Source organism: Delphinus delphis, chromosome 11 (assembly GCF_949987515.2).
Source record: "Delphinus delphis chromosome 11, mDelDel1.2, whole genome shotgun sequence".
In the NCBI taxonomy this organism is placed as follows: domain Eukaryota; kingdom Metazoa; phylum Chordata; class Mammalia; order Artiodactyla; family Delphinidae; genus Delphinus; species Delphinus delphis.
Genome location: NC_082693.1, coordinates 33,211,521 through 33,234,905, shown reverse-complemented (window position 1 = coordinate 33,234,905; position 23,385 = coordinate 33,211,521). Strand labels below are relative to the sequence as shown.

General features: G+C 39.8%; 1 protein-coding gene and 1 non-coding gene across 4 annotated transcripts in view; both read left to right on the top strand.

Moving 5' to 3' along the window:
- The window catches only part of PRICKLE1 (prickle planar cell polarity protein 1), a 108,651-nt gene that overhangs the window by 34,044 nt on the left and 51,222 nt on the right, over positions 1 to 23,385 (top strand). The window lies entirely within an intron of this gene.
- On the top strand, positions 3,579 to 3,651 carry TRNAT-GGU (transfer RNA threonine (anticodon GGU)). Its single transcript has one exon. It is a non-coding gene; the product is annotated as a tRNA-Thr (tRNA).

The window sequence follows — 23,385 nt, the reverse complement described above, 5'->3', positions numbered from 1 at the left end:
TTATGCTTAGAAAGCACGAATACATATTTTTCTGTTCATATATTAGGGAGATTTAAAGATAGAAGATATGTTTTCTACTATCTATACTGTGAACTTTAACCTTGATTTTCTTCTCTCATAAATTAAAATTGTCAGTTATAAAAATCGCTGCCTTCATTAGGTACATAATACTGTTCATCTGAGAACCTTGAAAGTAGGTTTATCCAGTTCCCGGTTTTTAATCTGAATTGTTCTAATAATGGTAGCTCATACTTTCTGACCCTCACACATTTTGTCCCATTTGGTTTTTAAAAATAACATTGTGAATTAGGTGTAGTATTTTCTCCATTTGGCAGCGGGGAAGCTGGGCCTCAGAGAAGAGAAGTAACCTATCCTGAAACACACAGGTGTCTACAAAACTCTACATCCTGGGGTTTTGTCTATTGTATTGTGCTACTGACTCTTGTGTGTCTATTACATTACATAACTGCCCAAGTACTTCCTGGGTATCTGTTGTTAGCCTCTGTTAGAAGTGGTTAAAACTATCTGGCTCCCAACCCCTTGCTCTTTTGACCACGGTGCACCACTTCCTATTATCAGCCCTTGCTAGGAAGATGCCTCAGGTGGAGGTTTGAAAGTACCTCATTCTAAGAGCCTCCCCATTCTGAGATTCAATGTTATCAAAGCTAGACATATAAGGGAAATAATATTACAGGGGATAGAAATTATTCCAGCTACAGAAAATAATTTCACATCTGCTCCAGATTGCTCCTGTTAGTAATAGTACGTGCATACTTGGAGCCTGCAGCTAATTACAGAAAACAAAAACAAAAAACAAAACTCAGGGTCTCTTTTGTCAGAACTGTTAACAAGTAATCAAAATGGCTGGTTTCGGTTTCTTTCTTTTCTCTTCTTGCAAAATAGTTGAAATGCAATGAAAGTGAAAGGCCCAAAGACACACAACAAAACATGGAGAGTGAGTTCTTGGAAAATGCACAAAGCTACGTAATTCAGCCAGTAAATTTAAGAGTTTTCGTGCCTTGTTAGAAAATCTGATGCTGGTTGAAGTCAGCTTGAGAAATTCTCAAGTACTAAATGGAAGATTTGCCACTTTAAAGGTTTCCAAGTAAAGAAGAATATTTAATTCTTTCATCAATTTGCCTCAGATAGTCCCGAAAGCTGGATAATACAAAGAGGCAGCAGCAAGTCAGGTGAAAAATTCCTTCCATTGTATGAATCTGTTTTCATTTAACTTTTGTTAGTGTCCACTACACCTATTTTGTCTTTGTATAACATAATTTTGTCTGTGATTGATTATCCGTCCATTTCAAATGTATGTGGACTGTGATTTAATTAACTTTACCCTTAAGCAATGTGTTTTGAGACATATTAATGAGGTGGGAGTCTTTTCAGAGTATTCATAACTTATACTTTTATTTTGGCTTAGCGTCAAACTTTGAAATTCTGTGAGGCAAAGGGCTGAATTCTGAGCCTGTGTGACTCCAGGGAAGGTCTCCCATATATTTTCAAGCATGTTTGCTCATCATTGTTTAGAAAAGACTACTTTCTCACATCTAAAGTAAGAAACTAGAGATTTCTTTCTCTACTGCCAATTAAGAATTTACTTGAAAAAAAATCTTTGGGCTGCAGAGATGTTTTTCCTGAGTCCTTTTAATTAGTTTCATGACATTCCTCTTTTAAAAATATTTTAATGTGTTGAATTTTAATGTTTTCTAAGAACATACTAAAACAAAATACAAATAACCGACTTAATGTATGTGATTTGGGAAGATGAGGTATTTCTCCTACATTCTGCTCAATGCATACTTGCTATGAGAAACTGCAGAATGCATCCTGGCTTTATGCATTTGGATATCTATATCATTCATCCAATGACATTCAACAGTATTTTTAAGGCCCACTAACCATGTGCTAGTGGTTGTCAAAATTCAGTGTGGTCGGGCTTCCCTGGAGGCGCAGTGGTTGAGAGTCCACCTGCCGATGCAGGGGACACGGGTTCGTGCCCGGGTCCGGGAGGATCCCACATGCCGCGGAGCGGCTGGGCCCATGAGCCATGGCCGCTGAGCCTGCGCGTCTGGAGGCTGTGCTCCACAACGGGAGAGGCCACAACAGTGAGAGGCCCGCGTACCACAAAAAAAAAAAAAAAAAAAAAAAATTCAGTGTGGTCACCTTAGGAGTTCACGTTCACTTCTCCTCCAAAGCCAGTACTAGGAAAAGCAGCTAATCCTCATCTACTGTAAGAGGAAGTCAGAGATAATGACTAAAATTTTTAAATTAAGTATAATAGTTCTACATATTATTTAGAAATATGGAGGTAAGTAGTGGAAGAAATAACTACAAGAGTTAAAAGTGGTTGACTCTGTTGGTCAAGGGTGGCCAAATGACTACTGTTTCTGTTGTGAGCCTTTTAGCATTGTTTTGCTTTTAAAAAGTGTATGTGTGTGTGTGTATATAAATCTTTGATAAAAATAGACATTTTCAAAAGCATAACTAATTTTACCAGATGGTTAGCATTGTTCTTAGAGTTTTGGGTAGAGATTGAATTCTGTCCATATCCCGATGGAACTCCCCTGTCCTGCAAAAGGTAAGGCCCACCATCTTTACTTGGCAGGTGGAGGAAAAGGCCTGAACCTGCAGTTGGGTCCATGAAGGTAACACTGGGAGGTGGAAGTAGGGCAGATTTGGCTCACCAGATTCCCAACCCAAATAATGAATGTTGCAGAAGGATTTTAATTGGTAAAACATGATACATTTACAAACATAACATAAAAAATAGCTACAAAAATTGAGAAATTGTTGAGGAATAGCCTATCTACATAGTACCAAAAAAATTACGTATACTAACGATTGACAAAAACAAAGTAAAACAAAACCCACTTTTAAAATGGAGAAATATGGTGCTCACCAACTAAACGGAGTGATCACTCTGAAATTCCGTAACAGTGGGGCGATCTTATATGTTTCTTGATGTAGAACAATAGGAAGCAAGGTGAGATGTGAAACAATGTGAAACATACCACCACCAGTGAAATCTTCTTTCCAAGAATCCAGTCAAACCTGACCCAGGTTACAGGATATAGAGGGGCTAGCAGAATATGTTAAAAGACGATATAAGGAAACAACCAAATCCAGAATGTGGCCCTTCTAGAAGACAACAGTTGTGATGCTTCGTAAAGCCAGTGTGATTTAAAGAAATGATGGGAGGGCTTCCCTGGTGGCGCAGTGGTTGAGAGTCTGCCTGCCGATGCAGGGGACACGGGTTCGTTCCCTGGTCCGGGAAGATCCCACATGCCGCGGAGCGGATGGGCCCGTGAGCCATGGCCGCTGAGCCTGCGCGTCCAGAGCCTGTGCTCCGCAACGGGAGAGGCCACAACAGTGAGAGGCCCGCGTACCGCAAAAAAAACAAAAAACAAAAACAAAAACAAAAAAAACAAAAAAATAAAAAAAATAAAGAAATGATGGGGACACTATTCTAGTCTAAAAGGTCTAAAGAGACCTAGTGACCAAATGCAGTGTACCACTTTGTTCGGATCCTGGTTAGGTGAGGAAAAAGCTGCTATTAAAACATTTTAGGGAATTCCCTGGTGGTCCAGTGGTTAGGTCTCTGCACTGGTACTGCTGAGGGCCCAGGTTCAACCCCTGGTCTGGGAACTAAGATCCCGCAAGCCAAGTGGCGCAGCCAAAAAAAAAAAAGAAATTGAAAAACAAACTGAAAATTTTGAATAGAGATTAAATATTTGATGATATTATGAAAAATTATATAAAAACCCTAGTTTTAGAACCTTACTTGCTTTGACAGTGGAGAAAATAAAACCAAAGGCCACAAGAACCACATCTTGGTGAAATCTAGTGCTGCCACAGGCGAGTTCTCAGTGCTTCCCTCCCCACAGCCCTTTTCTCGCCCTCTGCCCACAGAATGACGTGGATGGAGTTCCTACCTCTGCCACGTTGCTGGTTTTCTTGGGCATGCCATCTTCCCCTCAGACCTTCATTTCTTGACGAGATAAAATAACTGTACCAACCTCATGAGGACCATGGTCAAGTGAGTTCTGTTATGACCTTGTCGATGGGACAGTGCTATGCACACGTGCAGTGTCAAGCCTGTTTCTCTTCCTTGCTCCAGGCCGCCCCCCCCGCCCCGCGCCTGGGCCGCCCCCCTGCCCCGCACCTGTGTGCTACAAGCTTATTTACTGTGTCAAGTGCCATATGATCAGTATTGCATTAAATGCTCCCAGCAATCCTGTTCTCATTCCCATTTCACAGATGAAGAAACTGAGTCTTAAAGAGATAGCTAATTTTCCTAAGGCTGACATGATGAGGCTGAGTGGAGAATTTATATGACTGGAGGGGGCCTGGATTCTGTTACTGACTAGCACTGTCATAAACATCTTCAATGGGAATGTGTCCACCGCCCTCCCTTCAGAGACAGGTCACCCTGATGCAGGGAGTGTGCGCATCAGACCCCTTCTCACCTGACTGTGCTGACACACAAGCCCTTTCTTTGGCTGATGATGGGAGCTTGGCCAGCCCGAGCGATTGTTCCTGGGACCACTGTCTCCTGTCCCTGATGAGGAGAACGGTTCTTGTTCTTTCTCTGTCAGTTCTGCGCTCAGTAAGGAAAGAGAGGAGTTGACATGATTCTTGTGTAGGCAACAACCAAACTAGATACTGAAGGACAAAAACAGTCCTCTGTGTGAACTAAGTCAAATTTTCCCCCAGTGCAATATAAATTATGTATTTGTCTACTTCTACTTCGTTCTCAGCTACTTGGACCTCACTTCAGCAACCCCATGACTGAAAGTTTTCTTCTAGAGGAGTGTATCTAATGTTACTGACTCAATCTGGGTATTGATACTATATTTATTGAGATTGTACTTCAATGTCTTTGAATCATTTTCTCTCTGAATAGGGGCTATAGAGCATTTCCAGGTGAGCAGATAACATACTTGTTTTGAAAAAACAAATCCCCAAATACATCTTTTATTTCTCTCATAAATAGATGTTTTTTTTTAATATTTTAAGGGAAGATTTCTAGATGCAAACACAAAGTAAGAGGTCTTAAAGGAGCTTGATGAAAGTGAAGGAAAATATTTCATGGCCACTGAGCTATGATATATCCCTTTCAGATCTAGTAAAAATAATTAAGGTTCATTTAAAGCTTACTGTGTGTTACATGCTTATTTACTGTGTCAAGTGCCATATGATCAGTACTGCATTAAATGCTCCCAGCAATCCTGTTCTCATTCCCATTTCACAGATGAAGAAACTGAGTCTTAAAGAGATAGCTAATTTTCCTAAGGCTGACATGATGAAGAGGCTGAGTGGAGAATTTGTATGCAGCCAGTAACTCCAGACTCAAACTCTCAACCATCATACTGCTGCCACCTTCCTGCCAGAGAGCAGTCTACTCTCCTCCTAGGGGAAAAAATGCTCATTTAGTTACCCTCCCCAAAATGAAGTGGGAGTTTGAGGAATCTTAGCACAAACTTTTATTGGCTTAGGTTGTGTAGCATAAATAAATTTATTGATTTAACTCTTGAAACATTTCCATCTTTTAATGTGTCCAAGAAGGTCTTAAACAAAACTAGGGAGGTTCATGACATACTCACAGTGTAATCCCTGATTATCTTGACGAGGTGGGATGATTTTGTGTTGTACTCATCGCAGTTGATTTTCTTACACCGGCTCGAATGCCAACTGGAAGAGATATCAGATAGTCTTCTCTAGGACATTGGATTGTAATTAAAGGGCTCTTCTGTTCCACTGCTTCTTTTACTTTCTCTGAAGTCCAAAATCAAAACCAGAACTCTAGCATACTTAACATTTCTTTCAGTCTTGTGCATTAATAAAACTTTTTTTTCTTGTTGCTTTATAAGGAATACATTTAGAAAGGCACAAAGGACTCATTTCTTTAAAAGCTTAATGCATAGATATGTGACTTTTAGATACAAAAGTGATTGAACTCTTAAACCTAATGCAAAGTTCTTAATTAATAACTGACTACATATAGTAATCACTGAAATTTCTAGGAAAATGGAAATTGCTGATGGAAAACTATGATAAGAATTATAGAAGTGCCTGCTCATACCAAGACAGCTGTCAGCTGTCCCATTAAGAAAGGGTGCCCTGTGTTTCCAGGCTAGGAAATAAGGCCACAGTAATTTAAAGACACAGATAAAATTTCTTATTGTATTATTTTTGTAAATATTTTAATCATTTTCTAATTTTAGAGAGAAGTTGGATATTCAATTGTACTTTCAGGAGACTATTTAGCATCCATTCAGCTATCAAATATACCTTATATATTTTTTCTCAACTATTTAAAAATTATTTTAAATATGTATGCTTTAGTAAAATTCACAGTTCATTTTAAAACCATTAAATACAATTAATTCCTATGTGTTTTCTTGAAGTTGACATAGTACAGCTACCAGTGTCTCACTTTTGGGAAATCAAAGGCAGTGAATGGTTAGATCAAAGACCTGGTGTCTTTTGAAAAGAAAAACAGGGAATTTCCTGGCAGCCCAGTGGCTAGGACTCCGTGCTCTCACTGTTGAGGGCCTGGGTTCAGTCCCTGGTCAGGGAACTAAGATCGCACAAGCTGTGCAGTGTGGCAAAAAAAAAAAAGAAAGAAAGAAACTGTTTATGTGTGTGTGTTTATGTGTAGCATTGCAGTAACTTGCACCAAATATAATGCATTTATAGATAGGAAAACTTACTCCTGGTCTGCCCCTACGCTGTGCAGTCATGATGAAGGATGGGAAGTATAAGATGTGGTGCTCTATCTTAAGCAGCTTAAAATCTCATGGGGCAGACAAAAACATCATACACATTAAACTGTTAGGACACTAACTCTTGCAGTATTAACTGCAGTATTGAACCAGAACCTTGACACTCCATACTGCCAAGTGTGGTCCTCAGACCCAGCACAGTTCTGCGGACGGAAGCTTATGAGGACTGTATAATGTCAGGCCCCATCCCGACCTATACTGTATCAGCATCAGCATTCGTACATGATCCCCACAGACTGGGTACTCTGCCTATTAAAGTTTGAGAAGTGCTGAGCTGGAATAAGGCAAGCAGTGTGTTTTAGACCCCACAGCACTGTCCAGTGAACTTTCTGCAATGATGGAAACAGTCTCTTTTGTTCGCTGCCCAATACAAGAGCCACCAGCTTTTGTGGCTGTTGAGCACTTGAAACGGAGGTAGTGCAGCTGAGGAACTGAATTTTTAATTCTAAATTTAAACTTAAAGAGCCGCATGGGGCTAGTGGCTACCGTACTGGACGGTGCAGGAGAAGAAAGCACTGGATGAAAAACCAAGAGATTTAATACTTGTTTCAGCACTAATGATATGGACCACCTGGGGGAAGTACCCTTAACTTACTTTGCCTCAGGTTTGTCATCTGTAGATGATGGGTTGAATTAGATGATCTTAAAGGTTTTTTGTGTTTGTTTTGGGTTTTTTGTTTTTGTTTGTTTGTTTTTTGTTTTTTTGTATTACTGTTACAAGACTGCTTTTGTTGAAAGAACGCTTCTTTGAACAACTGAGCCTTGACATGGACATGCTATTTTTAAGAGTATATCCTGGGAAGAGTCAATAAAGTAGGAAGGAAAGATGGATTTATCTCCATGAAGGAGGAGGGCATAGTTTGGTACTCAGTACATACAAAATATTCAGAAAATGTCTTGTTCCCGCCTTATCCCCAAAGCCTAGATCACTGTCTGATACGCAGTAAACACTCACTGTAAATTTGTTGCATAAGTGAATCAATGTGATGGTTAAATGACTGCTCAAATCATTAGAGTTGGTATTTAAGTCCGTTTGACTTGGTCCATTATTACTGGGTTTTGGTTTTTGTTCCTTGGTGCATTTATTCAAGAATAGTCTCCCCTCAGGTCCCAGTTAACACAAAACAGATAATTCAGGAAGCGTATTTGTGTTGAGTGAGGCGTTTTAATTTAGCAACACCCAAATGGGATCTTTATGTTGAGATCTTGTAGAATGGAGAAGAACGAATATAACTCTAGGTGGGCTACATGTAATTTTTCCAAACAGTTAATTGAAGAGCATTCACCTCCACTAAATATGAATTAAATCTGTGATTTGGGCATGAAACTTAATGAGTCTTCATAGCAAGTAGGGTGAAAAACCTACACATCTGCACAGCGAGTTGGGAAGAGGCCCCGTCTGAAGGCTGGACACACAGGAATGTAGGAACCCAGAAGCCAGGTGCTCTTGGTAAGTTCTGGGGACCTGGATCCTGCGTTTGGCAGAGCAGTTCATGTCCCGCCTCACTGAGGAGGGAGCCAGATATAGAACTGCTCAGGGAAATACAGTAATTGGTCAGGAGGAGAGATGAGCTACTGAGAGCTATGGTGGTAAAGGCCAGAAAAGTCTTGCAGGGTTCATGTCCTTTTGTAGCAGCTGGAGGCATTTTTCACCATGGCTCTTTGTGGTGTCCCCCCTGACATTCTCTTCTCAGTTCCTAGATTGATTTCTTTCTTTAGCAGCTTTATTTCTGGAAACAGACCAGAGTCCACTTAGATTCCTGCAGTTCTGGTTCTAACTAAGCCTTTCTGCCCATAGCTGCTGCTGCTACCAGGGCTGGTCTCTCATCTTCCAGGTCTCCCTGTCTTTTGGCCTCTGCACTTTCGAGCCTTTCATTATAGAGTTCAGTGGACGATGTTTATGTCTAGACTAGAGAACCAAGACTTTCTTTTTAATCAGGTGCTGTTTTTACTGCACTGTGTTCAGTTTGTAGGTAAATTATGATGTAGGTATGCTCACCTGTGCTTCCTTCCTTTTCCCTCTGGAGTAGCTATGAACTCCAAGGGGGAAAGGGACTGTGTCTTGTTCATCAACATATTTCTGCACCACAGCGCGGAGTCTGGCACCCCTCAAGCAGCCAGTAACTCTAGGGAATGAAATGTTCCAGTTGCCTAGGTGTGAAGAGTCATGTGCTCAGCCCTAAAGCAAGCCAGGGGTAGGGTCTGCCCTACCAAAACCACTGTAGACTGAGAGTGGGGGAGGGAGAGCTGCCCAAAGAAAATAGTTTTTACTAGAAAAAAATGAAAATAATGTGTCAGGAAGACAAAACCTGCAGGTATCTCCTATAGCATGCTACACATATTTTTCTTTGTCCTTCCTCTGTGGTTCAGACATGAGCGAATTTGGTCTTTCGTGTCCATAAGATAAGTTTCTCCTTCTAGGAACAGAAATCTCAGTTTCTTTGTTTTTTTCCAGTATCCTCTTTCAAAACACTCTACCTTTGCCCATAACTCTGGTGACAATGGATCAGGGTGCAAAACTTGGAAGGAGAGGCAGTTCATCCAAGAGGATGCTGTGTCAGCAGACCCCCTACCCTGCCCTCTACAAGTCATGTCACCTCAGACAAGGTTCTAACCTCACAGGTGCTTCATCATCCCCATCTCAAAGGGCTGCTGTGAGGAATTAGCCCATGATTGTGTGTAAAGCTCTTAGCATGTGCCTAGCTTCTCAAAAGTGCTTATATTTTATCTACTGCTGTCGTTGTTAATACTAGCAATGACCATGCTTACACACTGGCCCCTCTGCTAGACTCCCACGGGCTGGAGTGGCTCCAGCCTTCTTCCACTCCCTAACCCTAACCCAGCCAACCCTAGATTCCTGAATTTACCTGCTCTCGTCCACCCGGGGCTGGGACATGCACCTCTTCAGCAAGGCACTTCTTCCCGCTTTTTCCCTCTCATCCATCAGGCCTCAGCAACAGTGGGTTTGTCCTTTGTCATTGGAGAGGGCTTTCCTGACCACCACCCTGCTCCTGCCCCAAGCCCCAGTCTATTATCTTCTTCCATAGCACTCTCTTCTTTTCCGTTATTTTCCTTACCACCATTTAAAATTATTTTTGTATTTTTATGTTTTTGTATATTTCTCCTATCTGATATAAGCCCCACTTTAATGCAGTAAATAGGAACTCAGTAAATATTTATCAGTAAAATTAGTTAATGTCAGACGTTTTCTGGACCTCCTTAAGGGCCCCAGGAATTTTGCTGAGGATAAAATGAGGACTGCCAGAGAGCTAGACGGTGATGGGGAATATTGAGAAGAGATGGTTGAAGAGGAAATATAGGCTGGTTTGTCTTAAGAGCCTTTTGTGTGGGGTTTGGGAGGGTGGGCTACAGTGATGAAGAGGGTCAGCAGAGTAAGCTCTCTGCTGCTTGAAGGTGGATGCCGAGCTTGTAACAGTCATTTTAGTTTAGTCTCACTTTTTCAAAGTGGATTTTGTCTGTATTTAGCATCTTTGCCCATTTAATATATTTTCTCTCTCTTTTTTTGTGTGTGATTTGGGGTACGAGGAGGTGTTGGTCACATTGCCTATTTATTATACAATTTCCCGAGTACCTTGAATGGAAACTTTATAAATAATGGCTACTTATGATTTTTGTCTAGACTTGAAATGGTTATTTAACAGGCAATGAAATAATTTACTCACAGTTCTTATACTGTAAATACACACACTGCATTCAAGGGGCAAATGTTAGGGCTCATGCTCAAAATCTTGTACATAGTGGTGAATTATTCTCTGAGGACAATGAAATTTGTATTCACTAGTATGAAATACAAAATAAATACAGTTACTTTTCAGGGATCAAATTCTTAGAAAGAGTTGAATGTCTAAGGTCATCATAAATCTAATCAGTGCTGACTGGAGCCTGTTAACAGAATCATTTCTTAAATTCAAAATAATACAGGTTTATTTTCAAACATTTAGAAAATACAGAAGAGAAAAAAGAAAACAAGAAAATAACTATAATCCTGCTTCCTAGAATAATACCGTGAGCATTTCGGCATATACCCTCCTATGCTTTTTTCTCCTGTTCATGAATTTTTAAAGCATATGATTAGAAACATACTATAGATATTTCATATAATCTGTTTTGAAATTTTCATACATTATTAACTACTTTCTAGATCTAAGTATTGTCTGTGACTGCACTGTTCAGTACTGTCACCACAGCAGCATGGACTGTTGAGCACTAGAATTGTGGCTAGTTAGAATTAGGATGTGCTGTGACTACAAAAAAGCACATCAAATTCCAGAGGAAGTACATAAAAAGGGAAAATGCCTCATTATTAATTTTTATTTTGATTACCTGTTGAAATATTGGGTTAAATAAGATATAGTAATAAAATTAATTTCACTTTTTAAAAACTTTTTTTCATGCACCTATTGGAAAATTTAAAGTTACAAATATCACACACACTCTATTTCTGTTGGACAGCACTGGTTCTATAGCATCATTTTTATAGCTGCACAATTTTATACCACTTGAATATAATTATTTAACTAATTCTTAATCAGTCCCATAATGTTGAATCTTCAAGGTACTTCTTATTTTTCAGTATTAAAAATTACTCTTGGAACACGCTGTACATAAATCTTTTTGCACATCTCTGATTACTTCTTTAGGATTTACTGCTAGAAGTAGAAATGCTGGGAGAATGGAAATTCCTTTTTTTTTTTTGGCTGCGTTGGGTCTTCATTGCTGCGCACAGGCTTCCTCTAGTTGTGGTGAGCGGTGGCTTCTCTTGTTGCGGAGCACAGGCTCTAGCCACGCGGGCTTCAGTAGCTGTGGCTCGAAGGCTCTAGAACGCAGGCTCAGTAGTTGTGGCGCACGGGCTTAGTTGCTCCGCGGCATGTGGGATCTTCCCGGACCAGGGCTCGAACCTGCGTCCCCCGCATTGGCAGGCGGATTCTTAACCCTGTGCTAATAGGGAAGCCCGAGAACAGAAATTTTTAAATGAGAAATATGTTATAAATAAATGAAGAAAAAAATAATGCTTTTGTTTCTCATTATGTTATCATCCTCATAAAGATATGCTTCTGATTATTAACTGTTGCTCATTTTACATTGAATCAAAAATATCACGTCGACTATATTCAAATAAATCAAAATTAGCTCTAAGTTGTCTGTAAAGTTGGCTCGAATTTTCATGTTTTATGTGAATTGTAAGGGGTTCAGAGTTGGACTCAGCATTATTCTTCCTCCCGAATTAAAACGCATACGCTTTCTCGGTTGTTGCTTGTAGACAATCATGAAATGGAAAAGGTTAACAGTATATAGTTTTTTAAACCTTTCTGATTTATCTTTGTAAAACTACATCATGTGAAGGGGGAGGGGGTTGTGAGCCTAAAAGATCATTTATCAGAGATCCAAAGTATTTGATCTATCATTGGTGGAAAGGTACCACTGTTTTAACACTATCGTACATTAAAAACAAAGCCTTAGGATGTTTAGCGATAAGGCATATGTTCGATGAACAAGGTTGTGCTTTTCTTGTAATATTAACTGGACAAAGTGCACTTAATTTTTTGTGTCACTTGGCCAGTAGATCCTCTGTGAAACCTTCCTTGCTTATTTAGGGTTTTTGCCTTTTGTACTTTTCTCTAGCGTCTCAGGGACTCTTAGAGAAAAAGTCAGGAACCTTCAGGAGTTACTGAACTCTCTTTCGTTTCCCCAGGGGAGTAGTAAAGAAAATGCCGATTCAAAAAGAGAGCTTATGTTTGACTAGGGAAGTTAGCAAGTCATTAAACAGTGACTTCAATATAATTTAGGGGGAATGATTCATGGCATTTCTAAAGTAGAAAATAAAGAGTTTCAGGTTCTCTGTCAGTGTTTCATTTAAAATAATGAACTACATTGTCTACCAATGGAAGAAGCAGAAATAAAAATCCATAATTTAATCCAACTTGACAAATTCTTCCTTTTTCCTAACTTTGGATCTAATGAATTTGATCCAAACCCTACCTCCATGAACAGAAACTCCAAGCTGGATTTTTCCCCTTATGAGGGAGGGGAGAAGAGAAGACTGACTTTCAACGGAATGGTATTCAGAACTACCAAAAAAGAATTTTTAGTCCCCGAAGATAATGTTATGTAAGACTCTACTATCTGTACATTTTGGATTATTATTTAGTTGCTTTGTCTTCCCTCCAGAGGAGATAAGCATCCAAGATAAAAATATTTACATAACTCTTTTATTCCTAACTTGCAGTGAATGTTTCCCATCTTTGCCATCTGATTGCAAAAAAAAAGATTCTCCATTTATTCACTTTAACATGAGTCTTCAGTGAAAATCATCTTTTACAGACTTTGCTGTCTGCCTCTCAGTTCAACGTACATGAAAGTACACCATGTCGTACTAGCTTGGGATAGTTTTGTTTTCGATCGGATATAGTAGCAGTAGATCTGAGATGACCTGACTTCTGTAAGAATCACATTTTTATCCTATGGTGGCATTTTAAATAAAAGGCTAGTATTTATTTCATAAAAACAAGTAGCAAAGTACAAGCACTTCATCATTACTCTGTTTCTAGCTTGACTCTTGTATCTCCCAGGTAAGTAGACAAGTATGAGAAGCATTTTTTAGAGGTCATTCATTTAGATTTCTTTTAACTTGTATATATAATTAATAGCTTAGTTTAATTCCATATTAAATCTTTGCCATCTGCAGGATTATCATGCAGTGGCGACATACAAGTCACACAGGAACATGTTTAATTGAGTAATTAAGCCTACAGAAAATGCTTCCAGAGAAATATTTTGATTACAAATAAAATCAAAGCAAAGTATCTAGTTTTGAAGGACTAGAAATTTTTCCTAATTAAAAAAAGAACCTGCCATTTTTTAGTGTAATTTTATAAGTGTTTCCGTGTGTAGTGCCACAGAGCAGAAGGTCTAAATCTGACACATCCATTCTTTAAAAAAAAAAAGTACAGAGGAAGAGGGGCTGCTTTCAAGGGAAGCTGCCCTTAGTGGTGGTACTTCAGAGGCAAAGAGCCATCTTTTGGTTTTCACATGAAGATTTATGTGAGAGGCTACAAGGACTGCTTTCTAACTAAGATGCTGGAGGTCTGTGCGATCCTTAAAAAATTAGCTAATACAGCTCATTCACATGCTCGTCATACACCTACATGTTAGGTATGTGATGATTATTTCTTGATTTTTTCACACTCAACAGATTAAAAGAAAATTTTTTTTAGTACAGTTTTAGGTTCACAGCAAAACTGAGAGGAAGGTACAGAGATTTCCCACATACCTCCTGCCCTGCCATGTGCATGGCCTCCCCCGCGATCAGCATCCCTCACCGCAGTGGTACGTTAGTTACAATTGATGAACCTACACTGATGCATCATAATCACCTAAAGCCCGTAGTTTACATTACATACAGTTCATTCATAGTGTTGTATATTGTATGGGATATGACGACCTGTATTCATCATTGTAGTATACAGAGTATTTTCTCTGCCCTGAAGATCGTCTGTGCTCCACCTTCCCCCAACTTCTGGCAACCACTCATCTTTTTACTGTCTTCTTTCCCTGAATGTCGTATTGTTGGAATCATACAGTATGTAGCCTTTTCTGATTAGTTTCTTTCACCTAGGAATATGCATTTAAGTTTCCACCATGTCTTTTCATGGCTTCATACCTTCTTTCTTTTAGAGCTGAATATTCTATTATCTGAATGTACTACAGTTTATTTACCCATTTACCTATTGAAGGACATCTTAGTTGCTTTCAAGTTTTGGCAATTATGAATAAAGCTGCTATAAACATCCATATTTCTGTAAACATAAGTTTTCAACTCCTTTGGGTAAATACCAAGGAGTGTGATTGCTGTATCGTATGGTAAGAGTATGTTTAGTTTTGTAAGAAACCACCAAATTGTCTTCCAAAGTGGCTGTACCATTTTGCATTCCTACCAGCAATGAATGAGAGTTCTTATTGCTCCAGATTTTCACCAGCATTTTGTGTTGTCAGTGTTCTGAATTTTGGCCATTCTAATAGGTGTGTCAGTGGGTATTTTTTGAGCCGCTGTGAGAATATCAAATGGAGTCTCATGTTATATTCCAAACATTTCTAATTACATCAAATTCTGCCTGATTGATAGCTATAAAAATTTCTGGCAATTTAAATTTAATACATTTAACTTTTTCCTAATACCTAAGATCTTTAAAATCTTTAAAAAAATAATGTTTTATTATGAAATAATGTTTAAAGGCAACTGTAAAACCAGGCCATAAGTATTATGTTCTTATTTTTATAAATATGAAGACTTCTTGCAAACATTCAGTTTTTCTCAAACTTAAGAAGTTTTTCTCAAAACTTTCCTTAAATATAATGTTTTCCACAGTAAGACTTCCATACAGATTTAGCTTTCCCATGTAAATTTGAGAAAGCTTGCACTTCATTTTATTTGTTTAATTGCTTTATGGCAAAAAGATACAAAATAAAACTTTAGATAGACATTAAAGAGTATAGAGTATATATAAAATTTTTAGTAGATTGCTTATCATTAGATACAGAACTTGGGTAGTTATTCCTTTCCAACATCAAAACTCCTTGATCAGGTCTTGCTTATTTTAAGAATTTTCTTTCTCTAATTCCTAACATTTTTATCTCCATTTTATAAATTTATTTATTTATTTATTTTTGGTTGCACTGGGTCTTCATTGCTGCACGCAGGCTTTATCTAGTTGCGGTGAGCAGGAGCCCCTCTTTGTCACGGGCTTCTCATTGCAGTGGCTTCTCCTGTTGTGGAGCACAGGCTCTAGGCATGTGGATTTCAGCAGTTGTGGCACGCGGGCTCAGTAGTTGTGGCTCGTGGGCTCAGGAGCGCAGGCTCAGTAGTTGTGACGCATGAGCTTAATTGCTCCGCAGTATTTGGGATCTTCCCGGACCAGGGCTCGAACCCGTGTCCCCTGCATTGGCAGGTGGACTCTTAACCACTGCACCACCAGGGAAGCCCTCATCTCCATTTTATAAATGAAAAAACTCAAAACACAGGAGTTCAGTAGATTCAAGTAATTTTGAGACCCAGTCCACTGTTTTATTCACTTCCTGCTTATCAAATTCACGGACACGCGTTTATTAAGTGCCCTCTGCATGCCATGTCTTCATGGGCTCCCAGTAAAGTCTTCTCATGACAAGGTGTCCTGGTCATGAGATGGGGCCTCCAGTAGTGCTTGTTGCCTGCTAAGTGAATCTTGAGTTGCATCTTGGGTTGGAAGGAAGAGAGAAGGAGGCAGTTTTCCTTTAGGAAAACACACCCTTAAATTCTACCCTTTCCCAGTGACCCAATCTGACTTCCTCACTTCTCCTTTCTTAACTGCTTGATCATCCGAATGTGTAGAGATAATGCCGGTCCACAGTTTGATATTGGACACACTGTCCTTGACAAGGCCATTTCACAATGGCCCCTGTAACATTCAAGCACCATAGACTATTGTGTCCTCCTGGGAACTCGCCCTCAAATCTAAGCCTTCCTCTCATTTTCATTGCCACACTTAAGGCACCGTGATTATTTAACAGCTTCCCAACTAGTCTTTCTGCCTAGGCTTCTTTCTGCATTCCTCTGAACCATTTTCCACACTGCAGCCATGGTCCCTGTTCTGAAGAGCAATCTGATCATGGCCTGGCCCTGCTACAACATGCCAATGGATCACCCTTCACCGGAGTTCTCATGCAAGGCCCTTGCAAAGTGGTCCCAGCCCACCCTCCAGACCTCTCTGGCCACGATTTTGCACTTGCACTCTCTGTTTCTCAACCACGGAACCTCTCACTACCCTCTAGGCAGGAAAACACACGGATTTCTTGGGAAAAGGCATTCATCCCCTCCTTGCCCATTATGATGGTCTTTGGTCCATTCGTAATAGTGACATTTAACATCTGTTGAGCACTTACTGTGTAGAAGGCATAGTGCTTTATATGAATGATCATTTTTATTGGTGCTGTTGATGTAGGTGCCATTATTGTCCCTGCTTTAGAGAATAGGAAATGGAGGCCCAGGGAGGTGGCACAGCTAGTGAGTGGCAGAGCTGCCATATGGACCAAGTCTTGATGATTCTAGAACCCATGTCCTTAACCACTGTGCCTTACTGTCTTCCAAACAAACATTTCTTCTAAAAAGGATCATAACTAATAAAGAAGAATTTTAAGGTAAACGTGAAAAATTTAAACAGTAATTATTACAATAATATTTACTCAATAATTTAACTTTGGTTTTTATTTCAGGAAAACTTTAATCTACTATTGGGTTAGTAGGAAAAAATTAATTTAAAAAGGATTACATGACTAAAATTCAGGTGCTTGCACTTACTGGTTCTTTGTTTTTCTATTATTTGCAGTGTTTCAGAATAGCCTTGATTTTCATAATCACACATTCTATACAAAACAACACTTTGTAAAGCTGCTGTATTATAGGTGTGCTTGCTGTTTCAAATTACCTGTGTTGCAAAGGCCATTTTAATGGAAATAAAATTAGCTTAAAGATAGGAAGTGCCTTTTATCAATGAAGCCATGGTCAATTCAATTAAAGTGTTAAAATATATTTCAGAGGAAAGAATGTTTAGGGTCATAAGTTAATTCAACATTGTTGAATTGTTGTTCCTAGGCACTTACTATTTGCCTGGGGACGAGTACTGTGTTTGGTACTTTGAAGATAAATGTTATTTACAAAATGCCTAGTTAATAAAAACTTGCTTCAGAATGCTATGTTTGACATTCAAAATCTTTTTTTTTTTTTTAATTTTTATTTTGTCTGCGTTGAGTCTTGTTGCTGCACCCGGGCTTTCTCTAGCTGAGGTGAGCGGGGGCTACTTTTCATTGTGGTGCATGGGCCACATTGTGGTGGCTTCTCTTATTGCAGAGCACTGGCTCTAGTCGCGCGGGCTTCAGTAGTTGCAGCACGCGGGCCCTATAGTGCACGGGCTTCGGTAGTTGTGGCGCATAGGCTTATTTGCTCCGTGGCATGTGGGATCTTCCCAGACCAGGGATCGAAACCGTGTCCCCTGCATTGGCAGGCGGATTCTTAACCACTGTGCCACCAGGGAAGTCCCTGACATCCAAGATCTTTATCCTGAACTTTGTGGCTGACACGGTTTAATTTCATTTAAGCATGGGATAAGTTTGGTTAAGTTTGCAGATAGATAAAAGTTGCAGATTTATACAGATCACCTGTTTTGACTGTGTTTGTAAGATGTATTTCCATCTGTACTACGTAATGTGACCCCCAGATTTTTACCCTTTAATACACCAAGAGGGTTCTTATTTATAATTGGGCATTCCTTGAGCCATCTCCCTGAGAATGTGAAAGACGTGCATATGAAAATCCATTGCTTCCACCCGTCTTCTTTCTTTCCTTTCTTGGTCGTTTGAAGACTCAAGAAAGGTGGTTAGTATCAGCCTATTTTTTCACACAGGTTGGGAACAGATGCACTTGTGTGAAAAAGAGTTTATTGAAATATTTACCAGGTGACCTTTTTGTGAAGTAGCCATTAAAAGACCTAGTTCCCTGTGTCCTGTTCACAATTCAAGAGATGCCCCTGCATCAATTGGGCTAGAGGGAAATTCAGAAAATGGGCAACTTGATTAACCTTTAAATGCCTGCTCCAAGTTTAAAAAGAACTTTGTAAAAGAGGTTTTTTTTGTTTTTTTTTTTTAATCACCTTTCAACTAACATGAACTGCTTTGGGACATGGGCAGTCTTTATATTAAAGTGGTTAAGGATAAAACGGGTGGAGTAGCACAAAGCTTGCTTTCTTTATGAGAGTTCACTGAAAATTCCTAGATCCCTTAAGATCAAATTTATGTAACATATCCACTTTAAAAATAACTTTGCCAGTGTCTTGCTTTAAAGAAAGATTCTGTGTGCTAATGGAAGAAAAGAAAACTTTGCTCAGCCACCAAAGTAATAAAACTCACTTGGTGCCGTGGTGGGCTTCCCACGGCAAAGTGCCACAGGAGGTGCAAAGGAAAAGAGCATTAATGTGGCCAAGTCCCAAACCCCGCCAGATGTACATAGCTCTCATTTTCAAATTTTTAGGGTATTTTTTGACTGTTGGCTACATTTATTAAAACAAGATACATTGTCAGATAAATATACTTTCTCTTGTCACATTAGGTGGTAATTCTATGGACTGTGCTGTGGTATAGTTTAGAAACCAGGGTTTACAATACCAAACTTGCAAATTTCAAGGCCAAGACATAGCCTGAATTATCTGAGTAAAACTCAGTAAAACTTGTCTGCTTTGATCTGGTTCTATTGCAAATGGACTGTAGTCATTTAATTCCACATTATTCTAGCTGTACAAGCAAAGTAGAAAATGGCAGTCCTAAAAAACCCCTGATTTCATTTGAAGTATTTAGATAATTAAAACCAAATTGGGTTGTTCTGAGGGTAGTTGTCTCACTCTTCACTGTTGGTTTATACAGCTAGTGTCTTCATAGGAGACATTCTCAGTGCTGGGAGAAATGGGACAGATTGCAGCAGACCATTTCTTCTGAATTTTAACTGGTTGGTTAATTTCCACTGTTAATCACTTTTAACTGTATTCCCTTCCTAACGGTCTTGAAACTGAAATACATTGTGGTTTTAAAAGTATTTCTCTTCATCCATTAACTGTGTAATTGGCAAAGAAATATAGTGTTCCTCAAAATAAGGTTTTAAAGTTTCTTTGCCATCACTCTTTTGACTTTCAATTGTATAATCAACATTTGTATTAATACAGTATAAATTGCCTAGATTAACTCATTTTCCTTGTATCAGTAGATGTAAGCACACACTACCAAACATGACATTACATCTGATTCAAATTGTGCATATACTGAAAAATTTCTTTGACGCTTACATTCTGATTTGCAATACCTCACTGTATTGCTAACCAACCAAATTCAATCAACAGTTTGAGGCTCTGCCTAAATTAAAGAACTTTTTCTTAAGTTCAAAACCTTTTGAATTAAAAGTGTATTGTTAGGTTATACAGATAACACAAACTAAAGTGAAGACTTAATCAAATTAAAACAATGTAAAGGACTGTTTGGCATGGATCTTGTTCACTGAATCTCCCCACTGTGCTAAGCACTTTTCATGCATCATCTCATTTAATCCCCATCACAACTTGGTGAAGGAAACTTTACATCTCCATTGCGTAGTGGAGGAAAATGAGGCTAAGAGAGAGTGAAGTGACATGCCCCCCTCAGGAAATTACTAAATGGGAGAGCTGGCATTCTAACTCAGGGCTGTCCTTCTGCACAGTGCACTGTCTCTTAATATTCTTCTCATGTATGTCGTCCACCAAGGCCCTGCATCTTTCTTTTCCACATGTTAGGCTGGTTATGGCGGAAGAACATGGTGAGCGGTTCGGTTGCCAGGGTGTATTGGGGGAATCATCTGTTCTCCTGTGCAGATTCCATATAACTCTCTTACTTCCAGGACTCCAGATCCACCATAGATCTGGGGACTCATAGGTATACAGTGACCTTATCATTTTTTATCCAAACCTGAACACTTGAGAGGTTGAAAGAGGGTGACGTCAATAATTGTATGTGGAAAGGAGGCACAAACTAAGATTTTCCAAATCAAAATGGGGCGTGTGGTTACGTTACATAAGCAGTGGTTGCTGGGAGGGTGTGCCACATCAGAACTGCAGGGGAGGGAGTGCTGTGGGTTGAAATACACCACCGTGGGGACAGCTACTGATCCTGATCGGGACAAAGAAGATTGAAAAATTCTGGTTTAGAGCAGTATTTCTCAACTGTTTTTAAAAGCACATGCCTGGGCTTCCCTGGTGGCGCAGTGGTTGGGAGTCCGCCTGCCGATGCAGGGCACGCGGGTTCGTGCCCCGGTCCGGGAAGATCCCACATGCCGCAGAGCAGCTGGGCCCGTGAGCCACGGCCGCTGAGCCTGCGCTTCCGGAGCCTGTGCTCCGCAACGGAAGAGGCCACGGCGATGAGAGGCCCGCGTACCGCAAAAAAAAAAAAAAAAAAAAAAAAAAAAAAAAAATAGCGCATGCCTATGCTGCTAAACACACAGGTCTGCCTTTAATGTTATTTGAATTGCTAAGTAAACACTGGATTAAAACACTCAAAGCCACAGGAAAGTTCTGCTTTGTTTTCCTCACCAAGATCAGCGAAGGGGTTGGAGTTGATCAAGTACATTAAGCCACAGAAGTCTTGAAGTATCCCTTTTCTTTGGTAAAAGTCTAAAGCTAGAGCTAAAAATTCAGTCAATGTCTATTAACAACACAGTGGAGGGACTTCCCTGGTGGTCCAGTGGTTAAGACTCTGTGCTTCCACCGCAGGGGTGTGGGTTCGATCCCTGGTCATGGTACTAAGATCCTGCCTGCCACGTGGTGCAGCCAAAAAAAACCCAACCAACCAACCGACCAAAAAAACACAGAGGAGGCAATAGTTTAGTTCCCTGAGTGCTGTTTAAGAATTGGTCATGTTGAAGACATTTTTCAGTATTAAAGATGACAGTGATTACTGTTGAGGGTTATGTACATGAGGGAGAAATAAAGTAGCCATTCTTTCAACATTTCAGGCCTGACTTTCCTAAATAAAGCAGAGAATTATCCATTATGAAGCCACAGTGCCTCTCATGGAAGACCTGCTACTTTATATGAATTCTCATTTTTATTGCCCACATCAGCACCGTTATGCTGTAGGTACTATTATTGCCCCCATTTTAGAGAATAGGAAATAGAGGCACAGGGAGGTGGCACAGCTAGCTAGTGGCAAAGCTGCTGTGTGAACCAAGGCTCCAAGATTATCTTGTCAATAAGTGCAATTTACAGTTTATTGGAAGGCTGTAGGGTTATTGTTGCTAGGTTTTTTTTTTTTTTTTTTAGAAATATAAATGTATTATTCTTGCCTCAATGAGTAGATATTGCCAAATAAATTTCAGGATTAATTTGACTAGATGCTAATGTAGAATACAGTTCAGTTTTAAATAAAAATAGGATTAAAATTCATCTCATAACTTTTATATGGGTGAATTCAAGAATGTTTTCATTTTAAAATTGGAAGACAGATGCAAGGACAAATATAGAAAAATTAAGTACCCCTGAGCTATTTTTAACATTTTAAAATTAAGTTGACAGCTGTTGTTGTGTCAGAACTTAAATAACTTTGCTTCATTAAAAAATAAATCCACAACATATGGATTTCAGCATGTCGTATATTTATTGTTTGTGCTTATTAGGGAAAGGCACATCAGTTGAAAAAAGATGAGAAATTATCCAGGGTATAAAAAGTTGTTCTTGTTAGGAGGCAAGCAGTCATAGTGCTATCAAGATATCCGTCCTTGTGCTTCCCTGGTGGCGCAGTGGTTGAGAGTCCGTCTGCCGTTGCTAGAGGACATGGGTTCGTGCCCCGGTCCGAGAAGATCCCACATACAGCGGATAAGTTAGGCCCGTGAGCCATGGCCGTTGAGCCTGCGCGTCCGGAGCCTGTGCTTCGCAACGGGAGAGGCCACAACAGTGAGAGAGGCCCACGTACCGCAAAAAAAAAAAAAAAAAGATATCTGTCCTTAAAAATTTCTGATGCTTTTAATTTAGCTAACTTTTACAGTAAAATCAATTTTCTTGCTTATGAAATGAAGGCATTATACTAGGCTGGGTTTTTTGTTTAGTTTTGTTTTGTTGCGGTACACGGGCCTCTCACTGTTGTGGCCTCTCTCGTTGCGGAGCACAGGCCCCGGACGCGCAGGCTCAGCGGCCATGGCTCACGGGCCTAGCCGCTCCGCGGCATGTGAGATCTTCCCGGACCGGGGCACGAACCCGTGTCCCTTGCATCGGCAGGCGGACTCTCAACCACTGCGCCACCAGGGAAGCCCGAGGCTGGGTTTTTAATTCTCTTATTTTTAGAATTACAAACTTAAATCTAGAAGAGACATCCTAAGACCTTTTAGTTCCTCCTTCATGCTCTAGAAATTCATGTCCATGTGATGTGCAGAAAGAAACCCATTTATTATGCAGAGAAACACCTTTCAGACTACTAAAGCCCCCACTCTTCTTGTTAAGTGTCCAGTTAAGTATTTAAGGACACATTTGCCTTTTATCAACAGAAATTCCTTTCCTTTTCCTTCAAACTCGGGACTTAAGAGCTGCAAGGTGACCTTGAGCTGGGAGGAGGCAGTGAGACTGGTATTCGAGGATGGCCTTAAAAATAAGCCCATGGAAAAAATGAAACAGGGACCTCTGGTTAAAGATGGCAGATTGAATATGCACATTTACCTCTGTCCTCTTTCAGAATTTCACTAATATGACAGTAAATAAATTACTTTTTAAAAGGAGATAACCCACAAAGATGAGAATGGGAAGGAAGAAAATAACACATCTTGGAGGCTGGAAGCAGGATACAGTCACCCTCTGTACCCATGGGTTCTGCATTCTCGCATACAGAGGGTGGACTATAAAGGGACTTGAACATTCTATGGGGCGGTCCTGGAACCAATCCCCCGTGGATACTGAGGGATGACTGTAATTGGTAATGGACTTAGAAGACTCAAGGAAGCAGATCCTAATCTAGAACTAGAGAAAGTTGAGATGCAACCTGAGTT